Consider the following 19,161-nt stretch of genomic DNA (forward strand, 5'->3'; position numbering starts at 1 on the left):
AGGTTTCAAGGTTTTGTAAAAGTGATTTCCATCATGGATCTGGACATCAAAAGGAGCTGTGCATTCAAAAGAAAATTGGATGATCTGATGATTGGTTACAGATTTTAAAAGCAAGATAGGCAACCAACCTAGCATTCATTCTTAAAAAAAAAAAAAAAAATAGCCCAATAGAAGATTCTACCTCCCTTCCACAAACATTAGCCATCAAAAATGAAACTATTTTTCATGTATATTTTTTTTTCTCAGTATTTTATTTGTTAACCCCTGAGTTTTAATATGTAATTTACCAATCACAGTGTAATGTGTATTGATAATAAAACTGCATCTGTACCCGTATGCATGAAAGATGTTTTGTGTGAAAACATCTTTGACGAAAATCAGAACCATTTTAAAATTGAACAGCTAGAACCAGTCATTAACAATGTAATGTTTTATGCTCACGTCTGCTACTTATCCTACCGAATCAATGTTAGTGACATTAACTCCATACTTCAGTCCAAAATACTTAGTATGAACAATGTAGTTTTATGCACATGCCTGCTACTTACTCTACCAAATCAACATTTGCAGGAGGTTAGTGAAATTCAAACCAATAGTATGATTGCAACAATATAAGCATTTGTATTATTTCTATCTGTATTTTTGTTACATTCTATTGTTATGTGCTGCTATTGATGTTTTCACGTCGGTAATTTTATGAGTAGTGAAAGGGACTGAGTGCCACACTGCTATAGCCTTTGTGTTCAGCAATGCTGAAGTCAAATGCAGAGTGTTGTTGAGAGTATCGAGCAAGCCAACCTAAGAAAATAAAGATGACGGTAGCAATGTGTGTGAGAACGACAGACTATCAAGATTGCATAAAAGACAAACAGAAAATCAAGCATGGGATTTTGCAGTGCCTTCGACCAGCAATGCCGCTCCATCTAACAATAATGAACCCAGAGTGAGTATAAATTATGTACAACGGAACATTTCTCCAATTGTGGAGCAGATGATCAAGCTCATTTTCTTTACATTGACTACTATTTACATAAGAATGTGCATCAAGAGTTTGATTTCTGCTCTGTATGCTACATTTGCAATCATCTATGGTTTGAAAATGAAACTAGCTGCTAAAGATGCACCGCTGATACACACTGCATTTCTCGATGTTGACGGGATCCTTGTGTGTGTGATAGCTGCAGAGGATCAATCAAGAACACCACCATTTCAGCACTATTTAAGTCGAATGGTTTTGTCTATGCAGAAATCCCTCCATTGCATTTACCGAAGTTGGATTTAGTGACAGGCTTATTTCTCCTCGCTTTACCGTCCATGCAAATCAGGTGCCTGAGTTGAACCATACTGACAATACGGCATTCTGGACTAAGTGATCAATGTGCCGGTTTTATTCAACACAATGGTCCATCGCTTATCAAGGGAGATTGACTGAAACAGGCACATTGATCACTTGGCCCAAAATGCTGTATGCATGTCTCAGGCACGTTATTTGTACATATAAAATGCAATACACAAGTCCAGCTATTTGATTGGGTTAGTAAGAAAGTGAGTGGTTAAAGCGTGGCTTCAGTATTTGTTGACATGCCTCTATCAATTGTATCAAATCACGATCAGTCAAAGCCGACCGGGCTAGCCGAGTGGGTAAAGTACCTGCCCGGCAACCCCAAAGGTCGCGGGTTCGATTCCCGCCTCGGGCTTGGATCAAAGTACTGCAAAAACCTTGGGAGGTGCAATATGGCCACAGAAGCCGATGCGCCAACAACTACCAAATCAAAAAAAAAAAAAAAAACGATCAGTCATTCTTTGATGACAGTCACATGGAAATTAATTTGGCTAAAGGTGATATAAGCAAAGCGGTTCTGATCGAGGAAAGTCTCATCGGCCAATGGCAAATGTTATTGTGGAGTGACGATAAATATCTCAGAATCACCCCAGGAGTCTTATGTAAATTCTCTCTGAACATTCTGAATTGTCCAAGATAAATTCTGGGAAAGGACAGTTCTTCTGCATGCTCATTAAACAGTAAGCCCTGCAGTACATTAGTTTCTCCTGGGGTGATTCTGAGATATTTATTGGTATCGCCCCAGGAGAAACTAATGTACTGCAGCGCTTACTGTTTGATGAGCATGCAGAACCGCCCTTTCCCAACATTTAGCTTGGACAATTCAGAATGTTCAGAGAGAATTTACATGTGCCTCCATTGATGATGGCAACAAGTAAGCGCAGACAATCTGACCTGCACAGTGTTACTCTATATCATCTTTACATAGCAGTGAATGAGATTGAGAACAAGAGACTCTTTGATAGTTGCTTTCAAATACATAAACTGACCTGTGAGCAAGTTAAAACCAAAGAATACATGAAAAAAGGTTTCAAAAACAAATTTGGCCTTCCTAAGGACAATTCCAAACTTGACCTATTACTGGGCTCAGCACAAGTGCGAGCTATTTGCAATGATTAGACAGCTCGGTAAACCGCAATGTTCTTGACTCTGAGTGCTAGTGAAATTGGTTGGCTATGCTTGCTTTCGCTATTGTACAAGTTACAGAATAAGGGATGAAATATTAATGAGGACGATGCAAGCAACATGGACTTCATGTAGAAGGCGACGCTAGCGAATGAAGATGCTGTAACTTATGCGATATACTTCAAGAAGATTGTCGATGTAATTATGAACATATTGCAATCAAAACATTATAGCCCATTTGGTCATTGTTACGTGGTCAACTTTATAAAGCACACAGAATTTCAACTTCACGGTATCCCATACGTGCACATTTTCCTATGGCTAATTAATAATGCTCCCAAGGATTCTTTGGGTGAGAACAAAGAAGATGCCATCGCATTGTTTGACAAGCTAGTGTCTGTCTCCAGTAGCAAGGCTTTGGGAGGCATCAAGCTACACTCACAAACATACATACATTCACGTATTACAGGAAAATAATGGCGGATAAACGACAGACTTGTCTATTTGAAGTACAGATGTGTCTTTTTTTGAATCAACAGACTTGTTGATTTTTAATGTTGCAAAATCATGATTTCCGGTTTGCCAATCAAATCGGGAAATAGAAATGATGTCATTTTCTTCATTGACACCTCTTTCAACCCCCTTGGAATTCAGTATTCTGTCACGATTTTGCAAACTTGTCATTTCTGGTTTGTTGGTTTGATTGACAAACCAGAAATGATTTCATTTGCGTGTCGTAAAATCGTGACATATTTGGTTTTACTGACATTTAACAGATGCTGCCAAAGATGTTTTCACATCAAAAATAAGTTTGGAAGTGGAAGTGCTTTATGGAACTTATCCTTGGCTGTTATATAAAATGTGCATGCTATATATACATTTCTACTATGCACTGTTTTTTTTTTTTTTTTTAAATGTAGCTCATTATAGCAGGATGAGCTGCATTTCTTTTTTGTTGTGACACTTTAATCACAAAAAAGATATAAGAACCTATAGTACTTTAGTATTGTGTATGGGTTGAAGACAGAAAAACTTGAATTTTTTAGCTTAATTTTTAAGCAACACATGTGATGGAAAGGTGTTTCAACTTTTTGGTCAATATATAAACTTTTCTCCCTCTTTAATTGTAAGCATCCTAGAGCTCTTCAAGACACTCACCCTGTTTTAATTTCTTCCTCTGTTTTTTTAAAAGTTCTTGAATAATGTTTATTACGTTTCTCACATAATCAACGATTCCTGATTCATCCACACCAAACTCGTAGTTATCTCTAATCATTAAACTGGAACTAACCTCCTTTACACATTATTTACACAAGCATCAGCACTACTTTTTTCTACTCTACTCAACTCTTGAATTTTATCAACATTAGCAGCTTTCAGAAGGTGATTGTTTGTGGCAATCCACAAAGTGGAAGCAAGTATTACTACAGTCAAAGCATCGATTTGTTAAGCGACTATCTTGTCTGTCAAATCTGATTGGATACTGTGATGCAGTAACAAAGGAACTGGGTGCAAAAAATAATTTTGATATCATATACTTGGATGTCAGGAAAGTGATTGATACTGTTGCACATAAGACTGCGGCAAATTGGATCATTAGACATTGGCATTAAGGGATGGGTGGAGCAGACAGAGTGGTGATTAATGGACACTCTTCAAAGATTAATGCTATTAGTGGAGCCTCTCGTGGTTCAGTGCTGGGCCCATTGTTGATTTATGTATTTTATTAATGATATTAATGAAGTTATATAAGGCTTAATGTAGTAGTAGTGGTGGCATGTGATGCAAGAAAGCAAGTGTATGAGCTTATGCAGCATCAGCCAAAAAAAAAAAAAAAAAAAAAATTGCATCATTCCCTCCAAATGCCTGTCCAGTTCCTCCTTAAATTTATTTAACCTATCAACTTCCACGACGGAAGTTTTGAAACTTCCAGATGGAAGTTTGTTCCAGCAATTAACCACCCACTGGCTAAAGGCAAATTTCCGCACATCTTTTCTACATCTGTCTTTTCTTAATTTGAATTTATGCCCCCTTGTTCATAATCTGAACAAGTGGAAGGATCCCATCAGAATTCAGTGTGCTCAACCCATTCAAGGCCTTACACACCTCAATCAGATCACCGCGCAGGTGCCTAGTCTCCAGCCACTGCAATTTGCAGAACTTAAGCCTCTCTTGGTAAGAGGAGCCCTTCATTCCTCTCACCAATCTTGTTGCCCTTCTCTGTACACGCTCAAGCAAATCTACATCCTTCCTAAAATGAGGCCTCCAGACCTGTAAGCAGTACTCAAAGTGTGGGCTTACCATTGCCTTATACAGAGGGACAATCACCTTTTCAATGCTAGCAAAATTCCTATATATCATTGACAAAACCCCATGACCTGCCCTGGCATCCTGTCTGCATTGCTCAGAAAACTTCATATCTGACTGCACAATTACTCCCAGGTCTTTCATTTTCTACCACCTTAAGTGTAGTACTACACCATTGGTACGTTTCTCTGGGGTTACTTCTATCCATATGCAGTATTTTGCATTTGTCAAGGTTAAACTTCAGTTGCCACTTCTTAGCCCATCTGCTAAAATTTTCTAGATCCTGTTACCATTAGTGTCATTAACAACCCTGCCAACTTTTGTATCATCTGCAAACTTCGACACTAAGCCTGATATACCTTCATCAATATCATTGATAAATATACAAAACAACAGTGGACCCAACACCGAACCCTGTGGGACTCCACTAATAACATTAGTTCACGAAGAGCAGCAGCCATTGATTACCACCCTCTGCCTTCTCCCACTCAACCATCCTTTTATCCATTGTAGCAACTTACCCTTAATACCATCCTGCTCCAATTTGTAAAATAGTCTTCCATTCGCAACGGTGTCAAAAGCTTTCCTGAAATCCAAATATATGATATCAAAATTATTTTTTTGCATCCAGTTCCTTTGTATTCACATCATAATATCCTATCAAATTTGTCAGACAAGACTTTCCCTTAACAAACCCATGCTGTGTCTGAATTATTGCTGCAGTCTTGTCTAGATGATCCTGCAGTGCATCTTTAACCAGTGACTCCATTATTTTACCCGGAACAGAAGTTAAACTAACTGGTCTGTAATTACTCGTGTCACCCTTCGATCCCCCTTTGTGAAATGGGGATACATTTGCACATCTCCAGTCCGTGGGAACCTCCCCTGAGTCCAAGGATGCTCTCATAATTATGGCTAAGGGTTTTCTTAGTTGCTTTACTGCCTCCTTTAATATAACTGGATAGATTCCATCCACCCCAGGTGCCTTTCTTATGTTTAACTTCAACAATTTCTCCTCCACTTTGCTCTCAGTTATTACAAAATCATTAAGCACCCTGCTACAATTTGATAACCTTCTGCCATTTTCAAACCTTAATTACTCCTCGTGTGTGAATGTAAATGCAAAATACTTGTTCAGTTTGTTTGATATCTGAGCAGGATCATCAACAGTCGAACCATCGATGTCAAGTGGACCAATTAGATTCATCCCCTTCCTTTTAGAGTTTATATAAGTAAAGAAATCCTTGCTGTTTTTCTTAGCATCTTTTGTCAAGGATTTCTCGTAATCTGCCTTCGCCTGCCCAACCTCCTTTGTGACCTGATTACAGACTAGCTTATATCTGCCATAGGCTTCTGAGTCGCTTGATAATTTATATGCATCCCATGCATTTTTCTTCTCTGTTAAGAGTCTCATTAGTTCATTAGATAACCATTTAGGCCTAAACCCTGAACAATATTTCTTAATAGGTATGAAACTTTTAGTAGCTTCCACGATTAATTCCTTGAATGCTTCCCACTTAGAATTTACTGTTGGTAACATCATCAGTTGATCCCACTGTACAGAATTTAAAAACTGTCTGAGACCACTGTACTCACCTTTACAGAAGCAAAAACCTTTTCCTTTACCCCTGATGGTAATTATATCTTTAAGTAAATCTCACATCAGTACACTGTGATCACTGCCACTTAGTGGTTCCTTTATCTGAAAATTCTTAATACACGAATGATCACTGCTGATAACCAGATCAAGAGTATTACCCTCTCTGGTTGCCTCTCGAACATGCTGCTGCAGAAAACAATCATCCAGTAAATCCACAAGTCTTACTAGTGTGTGAGTGACCAACCACAAGTTCCAGTCAATATCTGGGAAGTTAAAATCCCCCATTATAAGACATTCTGATTTACTTGCCCACTCTATTTCTCTGTACAATTGTTCATTGTACTCATTCGAGTCATTAGGCCTATAACACACTCCTACTGTTATTTTTGCTTTCGCAGTGCTTATGTCACACCAAACTGACTCAACAGTGCACTGTTCATCTATATCTATGTCTTAAGTTTGCAGTTGATACTAAGGTTGGCATGGTGGTTAATGAGAGTAATCAAGGTAAGCTATTGCAACAAGATCTAAAAATATTAAGCTGATCGTCTGAGAAATGGCAGTTTAACCTTGACAAATGCAAGATACTGCATAATGGTAGCAGTAATCCCAGATTAATGTACCAACTGTGTTACTACTCTTATTACTACTCTTAGAGTAGAAACCTGGCAACTGCAAGGTGATCTGATTGAGGCGTTTAAGGTTTTGAATGGATTGAAGAAGCTAAATGTTGATGGCATTCTTCCTCTTGTTCAGATTGCACACATGATGGGGCATCAATTGAAATTGAGAAAGGATAGTAGCAATATAGATGTGTGGCAATTTGCCTTCAGCCATTGAGTGGTTGATTGTTGGAACAAATTTCAATCTGTTCTTGACATCTCCAAGTTGACAGTTCAATAAATTCAAGCAATAACTAGACACTATTGGAGGTGATGTGGGAAGCAATTTTTTTTTGCTGATGATGATTTATGAGTTTGCTGTCTTGCATCATGCGGTACTACTAATACTAATCTTCTCTTCACTGTCAAAGAAATTCAAGAATTTTTCAGTTATCTTGCCATGTTTGATCTTTCAATAAATCCCTTTAAATCAAAACACTTGTACTTTTTTTTTTTTTTTTTTTTAAATAGAGGCCTCTCATCATGAATGTCTCTGTGAATGGTACCGTTATTATTAAAGTGGATGCTCCCAAAAAAACTTAATTCTTTTTCTATAGATTTAATTTTGCTCCTCATATTAATTACCTTTTGACAAAATTCACAAAAACAATTTGGATCTTAAAACAACATCTGCAATATCTCCTCCCCTCATTTATGTCAGTTAATCTAATCATAAAACCAACCATTCTGTGTGCCTCCTCAATATCAGCTGGTGTGGCTGACCTTAAAGAACTCTCCTCCTTTAGAATACTGAGTTCTTTAAATGGACTGTTTTTCAAATTCAACATTGAGGAAGTAATCTTACAAATGATGATTGCAGAATGCTTAAACTATTCTTCATTTGAATTTGAAATGGTAAAGACTAAATTCTTGATACATACCGAACAGGACAGTCAATTTTTGAAACTCTAAAGTTCCAAAAATTGACTGTCCTGTTCGGTATGTAATTGGAAGGCAGATCCCCTGCAGGATCTGCCTTCCAATTACATTAATTCAAACCAAAACTAATATCTCTGTTCAATAGATATGTGACTATTGACTTGATTTGCACTTCCCTGTCTACATGATTCCAATCTTCACTTCCTTAGACATTGATGCTATCCTTGCATGCGATCAGAATTACTTTGAACTGTCCGGTAATAGTTTATAATTATATAGTCATTTATTATCTTTCGGTGTAACTTCTTCATATGGCATTTGTTACTTACACCTTGCCATTAGTTTTTGTTTTGTGACAGTGCATCTAATTTATGTATATTAGATCTGATTTTTGTGATTGTGTTGTTTAGTTATTTAAAGTCTGCTGTGCATCTACTTTTTTTTTTAAGATGCTAACCCTCCTGTCTTTTTGGCTGTCTCAAGGCCTACAATTACTTAATTGTTATGGTAGCCATCCAAGTGTACTTGTTTCTGTTGTTCTAGAACACTTGGTTCATGTTTTGCTAATGTGTGTGCGACAGTACTTGCATTCTAAGTTTTGGGCAATAACTGATTGATTGAACTGAGTTTTCTCTTTCCCTCAGAGCAACCTGCTGGAAATCAGCATTGAAAAACTGGTGATATATAGTGAAGAAGTTGCAACTGGTTTTTTTAGTCTACTCTCTCTCTCTCTCTCTCTCTCTCTCTCTCTCTCTGTGTGTGTGTGTGTGTGTGGTCCAATGAAAACCAATTTTATTGCACTCTCCCTATCTCTGTTCCCAAGTACTCTGATTGGAGTGGGGTTAATTTTATCCACTATTTCAAAAACAAGATGGCCATCCATTTGATTTCAGTGTTACCTATTTATAACTCATTTACAGTGTGATAAAAACAAAATGTGGCAGATTGCAAAGCCTACTTAACTATTTCCATTAGTGTACAGCAGATTTCCACTTGATAAACTTATAAGTGATTCTTTTCTAATTCCTTTTCCAGCTCTAATAGTCTATCTTCACCGATGAGCGATGTTTTGGTGCGTGGCAACCTGGTTGTACTCAGAGATTCTTAGCACCCTCTGCTTCCATTCTGATCCTCTCACTGCTGTAAGAGGGGGACTGAGGGCCATTTGTTTCACCGTGCTGTCATGTGCTGGAGGGTTTGGTCTTTTCCTCTTCATGCTGACCAGATGTCTTGAAGAGAACTACTCTACACGTTCGTTGTCACCTAAGTGATGTAACAGGGCTTACCATTGAGAAGGTGTGCGTGAGTGGATTTTAGGGAGGCAGGCCAACTGGACTTTTCCTAAATCTTTTGAAACAGAAAGATATTGGATCCATCAGTGTTTTAGACTGAGTGTCTGATAACACACAGAATGCTTGTTCCCCCTCTAAGCCCTGTTTTTACATTATTGTGGTGAAATGTGTTTCCCCTTCCATGAAATCTCCAGTCACAAAAAACATAAATAAATTCAGAATATTCTCTTCATTCCTATTTTTTAAGCTTCGTACTTTTTTACTCTGTATTTCACTTGTGCGTGCCGTGTTCATTGTTATTGATTGCTTATCTTTTTTTACTGTTTTAAATTTTACAATACAGAAATATCAATTAGTATGTATATATTACACTTATTTACTATAATATTTATTTATTAGAAATTTAAAATGTTTAAACTAGTGTTAGCAATTTTATTGGGTTTCTAACTTTTTAGTGTTTTACTTACCAGGTTGAACTTTTTTTTTTTTTTTTTTTTTTTGAGTGCTCTGTTTCTATTCCCATTTTTCCCATAAGCCCTGTTGCTTTTAATGTGCGAAATACCATAACGTGAAGATTTTTAGGAATACACATATTCGTTATAGCAGAACTAACTGTAATCTGTAATTGAGACCATGTATATTTGTGAAATGAATTAAGTTTTGGGGATGTATATTTCTTTTTGCATATAAGTTAGTTCCATTAGCTTGATTAATCATGATGTATTATCCTCCTTGACACTAGTATTTTCACCACTTTTGTTGCTCATTTGGAGAGGTGTAGGTTTGAATTGAATCCTATCAGAGATATGGAATTGTTCAAGTTCTGTTCAGCCTGGGCTGTAGGTGATCTTGGGAGTAGGGATTGTGCTGTTAGTTATTCCATGTTTTTTAGTCCACATAACCTGCAAATTGGCTTGTATACACCACTTCTGCAGAAATAATACACACAGTACAATATGGCTTTAGGTACTAATGCTATATAAATCATAACAGTAACAATTGTGACATATTAATGCTGACTAAAAGTTGAGGTTAAGGGGGGAAAGAAGATGTCTGTATGAAGTGATTAAATTTTAGCTATGCCATATGTACAAAAAAATGCTCTACTCCTTTTAATGTGCTTTATGACAGTATCTGCCCTTATTTCATGGGCACAAGTTAGTGGTTTTCAACTCCCCCCCCCCCAAAAAAAAACAAGCACCCATATTTGCCATTAACATAACCTCCACCCAGATCTGAGACTGCAACTCACTGACCAACCAATATCAGTATACACTAGCATTAGTAGAGGCATGCAATGCAAGAAAGCAAGCTTATGCAGCATCAGCCAAAAAAAAAAGCTCCCATTTCACCCCTCCATTCGTTCCAAATGCCTGTCCAGCTCAGCCTTAAATTTATTTAGGCTATTAACTTCGACAACAACAGATGGAAACCTGTTCCAGCAATCAACTACTCGCTGGCTAAATGCAAATTTCCACACATCTATTCTACAACTATCTTTCCTCATTTTCAAACTGTGCCCCCTCACATTCTTAGTCTGAGCAAGAGGAAGAATCCCATCAGCATTCAGCTTCTCAACCCATTCAAGGCCTTATACACCTCAATCAGATCACCTCGCAGGTGCCTATTCTCCAGGCACTGCAATTTGCAGAACTTAAACCTTTCTTGGTAAGACCACCCCTTTGTTCCCCCTCACCAATCTTGTTGCCCTTCTTTGTACTCGTTCTAGCAATTCTACATCCTTCCTAAAATGAGGCCTTCAGACCTGTACGCAGTACTCTAGGTGTGGTCGTACTATTGCCTTGTATAACGGGATAATCACCTCTCTGTCCCTGCTAGCAAAATTCCTATATATCATTGACAACACTCCATGACCTGCCCTGCTCAGCGAACTTCATATTTGACTGCACAATTACCCACAGGTCTTTTTCACTTTCCACATCCCTAAGTGTACCACACAGTTGGTACGTTTCTCTTTGGTTATCGCTACCCATATGCGGTACTTTGCATTTGTCAATGTTAAACCTCAGTTGCCACTTCTCAGCCCATTTTGCCAACTTATATAGATCCGGTTGAAGTAGCATACTATCTTTACTATTGTTAACAACCCTCCCAACCTTTATATCATCTGAACTTGGACATTAAACCTGATATACCTTCATCAATATTATTGATAAATATACAAAACAACAATAGGCCCAACACTGAACCCTGGGGAACTCCACTAACAATATTTGTCCATGAAGAGCAGTGTTCATTGATTACCACTCTATGTCATCTCCCACTCAACCATCCCTTTATCCATTGTAGCAACTTACCCTTAATGCCATACCTCTCCAATTTGTACAGCAGTCTTCCATGTGCAACAGTATCAAAAGCTTTCCTGAAATCCAACTATATGATATCAAAATTATTTTTGGCATTCGGTTCCTTTGGGACCACATCATAGTATCCAATCAAATTGGTCAGACAAGCCCTCCCTTTAACAAACCCATGCTATGTCTTAACAATTACTGTAGTCTTGTCCAGATGATCCTGCAATGCTTCTTTAACCAGTGATTCCATTATTTTCCCTGGAACACAAGTTAAACTAACAGGTCTGTAGTTATTTTCACCTATTGAACCCCCTTTGTGAATTGGTAATATATTTGCACACCTCCAGTCCATGGGGGCCTCCCCTGAGTCCAAGGAATCTCTCATAATTATGGCTAACAGTTCTGCTTACTTCCTTTGCTGCCTCCTTTAATATAACTGATAGATCCTGACACCCCCGGTGCCTTCCTTATTTTTAACTTCAACAATTTCTCCTCCACTTTGCTCTTAGTTATTACAATCACTTAGCTCCCTGTTAGCGTTTGATAAACTTCTGGCACTCCCCTCATTGAATGACTCCTCATGTGTGAATGTAGATGCAAAATACTCATTCAATTTGTCAGTTACCTGAGCATGATCATCAATAGTCAACCCATCTGTGCTAAGTGGTCCAATCTGATTCATCCCTTTCCTTCTAGAGTTTACATAAGAGTTTGCTTCTAAAGTTTCCTTCTAGAGTTTACTGTTTTTCTTTGCATCCTTTGCCAAAGATTTCTTGTAATATGCCTTCACCTACCTAACCTCCTTTGTGACTTGATTACAGACTAGTTTATACCTGCCTTTGGCTTCTGTAAGGGTATCAAATCCATGTGTGGACAGGTTTTGCAGCTCCCGCAAACCAGAAGTTTTTAATTATACTTAGCCACTTTATTGACTTAATTGTTAGATTAAATTATTTTCTATAATAGCTTATAGACCTAGTCAAGCTCCGTGGTTTATTTTGAATTTAGATAGCGCGATGTGGAAAGTAAATAATACCTCATATCCATAGCTTAACTGTTCGTAACTTGCCGCCACTGTTATACGATACATGTGCTAGCGTAAGGTCAGAAAACTAGATAGCGTAAGGTTTAATGGAAAACTAGATAGCGAGTATAGTAGTATCAATTAATCAGTAAAATTTATTAATCTTATTAAATTTCATTGTCAATTGAATTGTACTTTTTTAACTAAATAAATATAGTGACCTAGTTATTACAATGTTATTACAAACGTAACATCATCAATTAATACATATAAGTTGACAGGTGATAAGAAAGTCAATGTAACTCGGAGATAATATTCGATACTGAAATACATATATATAGTGTTATCACCGCATCGGGATATAGGTTTAGGGTTATATTTTGTATTGGAATTTTATTGAACTTGAATGGAAATCATGACTCAGACCAGAGCAACAAAGCAAAAGGCTCAAACTAGTGGAAGTGCTGTGGCTCAGGGGAGAACTGAGAGGGGGGGGGGGCAGTAGTCCTCTGAATCACAGTCTGTTGAAATGCACTGCTTGTTTGATGTTTCTGGAACAATCAGGAATGGGACATGATATTGCCAAGGGGAATGTCTTTGTGTGTGCACGATGTAAGGAGTGCGACGAAATCGGGCGCCAACTCGGCATTGTTATGGGCTTATATGACAGCTTGAAGGACAGGGTGGAAGGATTGAAGGATTTAAATTGAGGGGCCCGTCAAGATCTCAGCTTCCCACATCAGTGCCAGAGCTTGCACTTGAACATCACGCAACACAGCGGTAACCTCCAAGGCAGAATGCGCTGGTCCCAAAGGAACTAGTTGTAGGTGACTTTATTGTCAGGAAAACTGGGAACATATTGTGCAAAAAGGATAGATGGAACAGGACCAGGGAATGTCTGCCAGGGGCAAAGGCTGACGTTGGACAGATATCATCCTTTAAGGGCACAAAGGGTGATATTGTTGTGCACGTTGGAACTAATGATATTAAGAGTAGGAGACCGGCAGAATTACTTAAAAAAAAAATACAAGACAATGCTGAAACAAAGCTGAGTTAGGGTTGAATTCGAAAGTGTCTACAATTCTGCTCAGACACAAAAGGAGGGAGTATATGATGAGAAGAGCCTTGTCAATCAATTCAGCCCTGGAGAGATTGTGCAAGGCTCAAGGGGTAGAATTTTTCTCAGCCTGGTCTGTGCTTGTTAACAAGAGAGACTGCTTCTACAGGGATGGGATACACTTAAATAGAAAGGGTACAAGAATATTTGCTGATGCTATCGAGGCAGAGTTAGGTTGGGTTGGAAAACTGCTAGCTTGGGGGGGAGGTACACGATCTAATTGATTAACAGTAGCCGCTGGCAGAGGTAAAAGTGATTCTTGCACAACTTCTATTGAAATGCAATTGAGCAGCAGCCTGGAAAGTAAGGCAATGGGAATTTCCAGGACTGCTGGAAATTCCCATTGCCTTACTGGTATGACTTTTTCCACTATGACTCCCACTGCTGGGAGTCATAGTGGAAAAAGTAAATACATGGGCTGTGTTAGGGTAACTAAGAGTAGAAACAGATGCATGTATGCCAATGCTAGGAGTATAGTTAATAAATTCGATGAGCTTGAAGTTCTAGTCAAGGCATCAAAGGCAGATGTTGGGATATCAGGACATCGTGTCACACAGACATAAGCAGTGCAGAACTGGAATTTGGGGATTAAAATGTATACAGGCAGGATAGACACGACAGAAAGAGAGGAGGGGTTATGCTGTTAGTTAAGAAACACATAAAATCTAATGAAGTGCACCCATTTGATGTTGGTGGACAATGTAATGTTGAGTCTCTTTGGTGTGACATAAGCACTGGGAAAGGAAAAATGTGAGTAGGTGTGTGTTATAGGCGTAATGAATCTGAGTATATAATTGTGCAGAGAAATAGTGGGCCAGTAAATTAGTGTCTTGTAATGGAGGATTTTAATTTCCCAGATATTGACTGGAATTTGTGAGTTGGTCACTCACACACTAGCAAGGTTTTTGTGGATATACTGGATGATTATTTTATTCAGCAGCATGTTCGGGAGACAACTAGAGGGAGTAATACTCTTGATCTGATTATCACTAATGATTCTTCATGCATCAAGAATCTGCAGATAAAGGAACCACTAGGGGGTAGTGATCACCGTGTGCTGAAGTGGGATTTACACAAAGAGGTAATTACCATCAAGGGTAGAGGGAAGGATTTTTGCTTTCGTAAAGGTGACTACGGTGGTCTGAGACAGTATTTAAATTCTATACAATGGAACCAACTGATGATGTTACCAACAGCAAATTCAAAATGGGAAGCATTCAAAGAATAATCTAGGAAGCTACTAGGCTTTTCATACCAACAAAGAAATATTGTTCAAGATTTAGGCCTAAATGGATGTCAGATGAACTAATTAGACATATGACAGAGAAGAAAAATGCATGGGATACATATGTAACACAGAAGCCTATGATAGATATAAGCTAGTCTGTAACCAAGTTACAAAGGAGGTTACGCAGGCGAAGGAAGATTACGAGAAATCTTTGGCAAAGGATGCAAAGAAAAACAGCAAAGAGTTCTTTACTTATGTAAACTCTAGAAGGAAGGGGATGAATCAGATTGGTCCACTTGATATCGATGGTTCAACTGTTGATGATCCTGCTCAGGTAGCTAACAAACTAAATGAATATTTTGCATCGACATTCATACATGAGGAAGTTATTCAGGGAGGGGAATGCCAGAGGTGTATTCAACTCTGGCTGTAAGCCAGATAATCTTGTAATAACTGAGTAAAGTGGAGGAGAAATTGTTCAGGATAAATACAAGAAAAGCACCTGGTGTGGATGAAATCTCTCCAGTTATATTAAAGGAAGCGGCAAAGGAAGTAAGCAAACCCTGGGTTTTTTTAAGGGGAAGTCTTGTCTAATTTGATTGGATACTATGATGTAGTCACAAAGGAACTGGATGCAAAGAATAACATTGATATCATATATTTGGATCTTAGAAAAGCCTTTGATACTGTTGCACATGGAAGACTGCTGCACAAATTGGAGCAGTGTGGCATTGGAGGCAAATTGCTGCTATGGATAAAGGGATGGTTGAGTGGGAGAAGACAGAGAATGGTAATCAATGGATACTGCTCTTTGTGGACTAATGTTATTAGTGGAGTCCCTCAGGGTTCAGTGTTGGGTCCATTGTTGTTTTCTGTATTTATAAATGATATTGATGGTGTTATATCAGGCTTAATGTCCAAGTTTGCAGACGATACGAAGGTTGGCATGGTTGTTAATGACAGTTCACTGCTGTAACAGGACCTAGAAAAGTTGAGCAGATGGGTTGAGAGGTGGCAAATGAAGTTTAACATTGACAAATGTAAAGTACTACATATGGTTAGCAGTAATCCCAGAGTAACGTGTCAACTCTGTGGTACCACTCTGACAGTGGTAGAGAATGAAAGGGACCTGGGGGTGGTTGTGGAGGCGAATGAAGTTTTCTAAGCAGTGCAGATGGTCTGCAAGAGTAGCTCATGGTGTCTTGTCAATGATATACAGGAATGTTTCTAGCAGGGATGAGGAGGTGATTATCCCCTTGTATAAGGCAATGGTCAGACCACACCTTGATTACTGTATACAGGTCTGGAGGCCTCATTTTAACAAGGATGTAGAGCTGTTGGAACGAGTACAGAGAAGGGCAACAAGATTAGTGAATGGAACAAAGGGTTGCTCTTACGAAGAAAGGCTTAAGTTTTGCAAATTACAGGTCTGGAGACTAGGCACCTGCGAGGTGATCTGATTGAGGTGTATAAAGCCTTGAATGGTTTCAGCATGGTCAATGTTGATGGGATTCTTCCTCTTGCTCAGAATAATCGCCTGAGAGGGCATAAATTCAAATTAAGGAAAGATGGTTGTAGGATAGATGTGCGGAAGTTTGCCTTTAGCCATCGGGTGGTTGATTGCTGGAACAAACGTCCACATGTCGTAGAAGTTGATAGGTTAAATAGATTCAAGGCAGAACTTGACAAACATTTGGAGCAAGTGGATGAGTGAAATAAGGGTTTTTTTTTTTTTTTTTTCTTTTGGGTGATGCTATATAAGCTTGCTTTCTTGCATCATGTGCCTTTGCTAATGCTACTATGCATCCGATACATTCTTCTTCTCTGCTACGAGGATCATTAATTCATCTGCCACCCATTTAGGCCTAAAACTTGAACACTATTTCTTAGTTGGAATGAAAAGCCTAGTAGCCTCCAAAATTAAGTCCCTGAGGGCTTCCCATTTAGAATTAAACATTGGGAACATCAGTTGATCCCACTGTACAGAATTTAAAAACTGTTTGAGACCACTGTAGTCACTTTGCGAAAGCAAAAGCCTTAATGGTAGTTACATCTTTAAGTAATTCCACATCGGTACATTGTGATCACTGTCACCCAGTGTTTCCTTTATCTGCAAATTCTTAATGCATGAATAATTGCTGCTGATAATCAGATCAAGAGTATTACTCCCTGTGGTTGCCTCTCGAACCTGTTGTGATGTAGATAAGTCATCCAATAAATCCACAAAAGTCTTGCTAGTGTGCGAGTGACCAACGCAGAAGTTCCAGTCAACATCTGGAAAGTTAAAATCCCCCATTACAAGAATCTGATTTACTGGCCCACTCTATTTCTCTGCACAATTGCTCATTATACTTATCAGATTCTCATTTTTCCTTTGCCGGTGCTTATTTCACACCAAACAGACTCAACACTGCATTGTCTGCCAACATCAATTGGATACACTTCCTTAGCTTTTATGTGTTTCTTAACTAACAGCATAACCCCTTCTCTCTTCCTGTCCTGTCTATCCTGCCTCTACATATTTTACTCCCCAAATTCAAATTCTGCACTGCTTATATCTGTGTGACACAACATATCTGATATCCCATCTCCATCACCTTGCTTTCCAGGCTGCTGCTCGCTGTAATAGAAGCAGTGCAAGAATCACTTTTGCCTCTGCCTGCGGCCACTTAATCTTTTTAGTCTGTGTATCCCCCCCCCCAAGCTAGCAGTTTTCCTACCCACCTAGCGCTGCCTCGATAGCATCAGCAAATATTCTTGCATCCTTTCTATTTAAGTGTACCCAATCCCTGTAGAAGCTGTCTCTCCTGTCAACAAGCACAGACCAGGTTGAAAAAAATCTACGTCTTGTCCCTTGCACAGTCTCTCCAGGGCTGAATTGATCAACAAGGCTCTCATTATATACTCCCCCCTATCGTGTCTGGGTAGAATTGCAGACACTTTCACATTCAGCCATAACTCACAACTTTTTTTTTTTTCAACATTGACGTACTTGTTGAGTAAATCTGCAGATCTCTTACTCTAAATGTCATTGGTTCCAACGTGTACAACATCACCTTTTGTGCCCTTAAAAGATGTCTGCTCTACAATGTCATCAACTTTTGCCCCTGGCAGACATACCCTGGTCCTGTTTCACCTATCCTTGCATAGTATATTCCCTATCTCCCTGACAATAGTCACCAACAATAACTAGTTCCTTTGGGACCAGTGCATTCTGCCTTGGAGATTGCCTTTGTTTTGCCTGATGCAGAGGAGTGAGCTCAGCTGTTGAGCTGGGCAGCTGAGAGCTTGATGGGCCTACACCTCAAGCTCTTATAGATGCCCATCAGAATGCTGAGTTGGCACATAATTTCTTGACACTCTAGACACCTAGCACACACGAAAGCATCCTCCTTGGCTAGATCATGTCCTGTTTTAGAAAGGTCGGCAAACATTTCACACACTTTTTGAGACTGTGATGCATTTGAGAATCGCACCCTTCGTTTCTCCCCTGAGTCATAGCACTCTTGCTAGTCTGTGATCTTTGCTTCACAGCTCTAGTCTGGGTCATGATTTCTGTTTAAGTACAATTTAATTAACAATGAATTTTAATAAGATTAATATTATTTTTGATTAATTGATAATACTATAATAAACTAACAGATTCCTAATACAGTGCTTCGTATTACGCTATCTAGTTTTACTTTATAACTTATGCTATCAGTTCGAGATATATATATATATATATATATACACACACACACACACATTAAGCTATTTCTTATCGACTGCAGTATGGCAGCTAGTTCAGAAATATTGCCGCCAACACTGGGAGTCGTAACTTCCAAAAATCGCTGGTTAAAATCTATTTAATATCTGTGTAAAACACAATGTACTTTGTTAACGAAGAATATGGTAAAAATTTAAAAATACTTATCCCTTTACAGCAGCCAAAAATCCACCAACTCAGCATATGGTTCTTAGGAATCATATTAGACTAATATTACAGAACACATTAAAAAAAGCTAAGACCATCCTGTCAGTAAAAGTTTAACATCATTTGTTAAGCTTTTACTCTTCTCGCAGCAATTAATTGGAGAGCCAATCACTTTACCTTGTTTTGGTTATATAGAGCCCTGATAAGATATAAACTAGACTATGGAGCACCAGTATATAGCTCAGCAAAACCCAGTGTCCTCTGTCCTAGGGCAATGCAATATGCATTGCCCTAGGGTGCATACCGCAAGTCTCCTGTAGAGCCTATATGCTGAAGCACACGAACACCTCTCTT

The 19,161-nt window shown here is 38.6% G+C and overlaps 1 protein-coding gene across 1 annotated transcript in view; it reads left to right on the forward strand.

Moving 5' to 3' along the window:
• The window catches only part of LOC150091082 (S-formylglutathione hydrolase), a 128,875-nt gene that overhangs the window by 50,313 nt on the left and 59,401 nt on the right, over nucleotides 1-19,161 (forward strand). The window lies entirely within an intron of this gene.

The sequence above is a fragment of the Mastigoproctus giganteus genome, chromosome 1, assembly GCF_048544385.1.
Source record: "Mastigoproctus giganteus isolate SK-2022 chromosome 1, ASM4854438v1, whole genome shotgun sequence".
NCBI lineage: Eukaryota > Metazoa > Arthropoda > Arachnida > Uropygi > Thelyphonidae > Mastigoproctus > Mastigoproctus giganteus.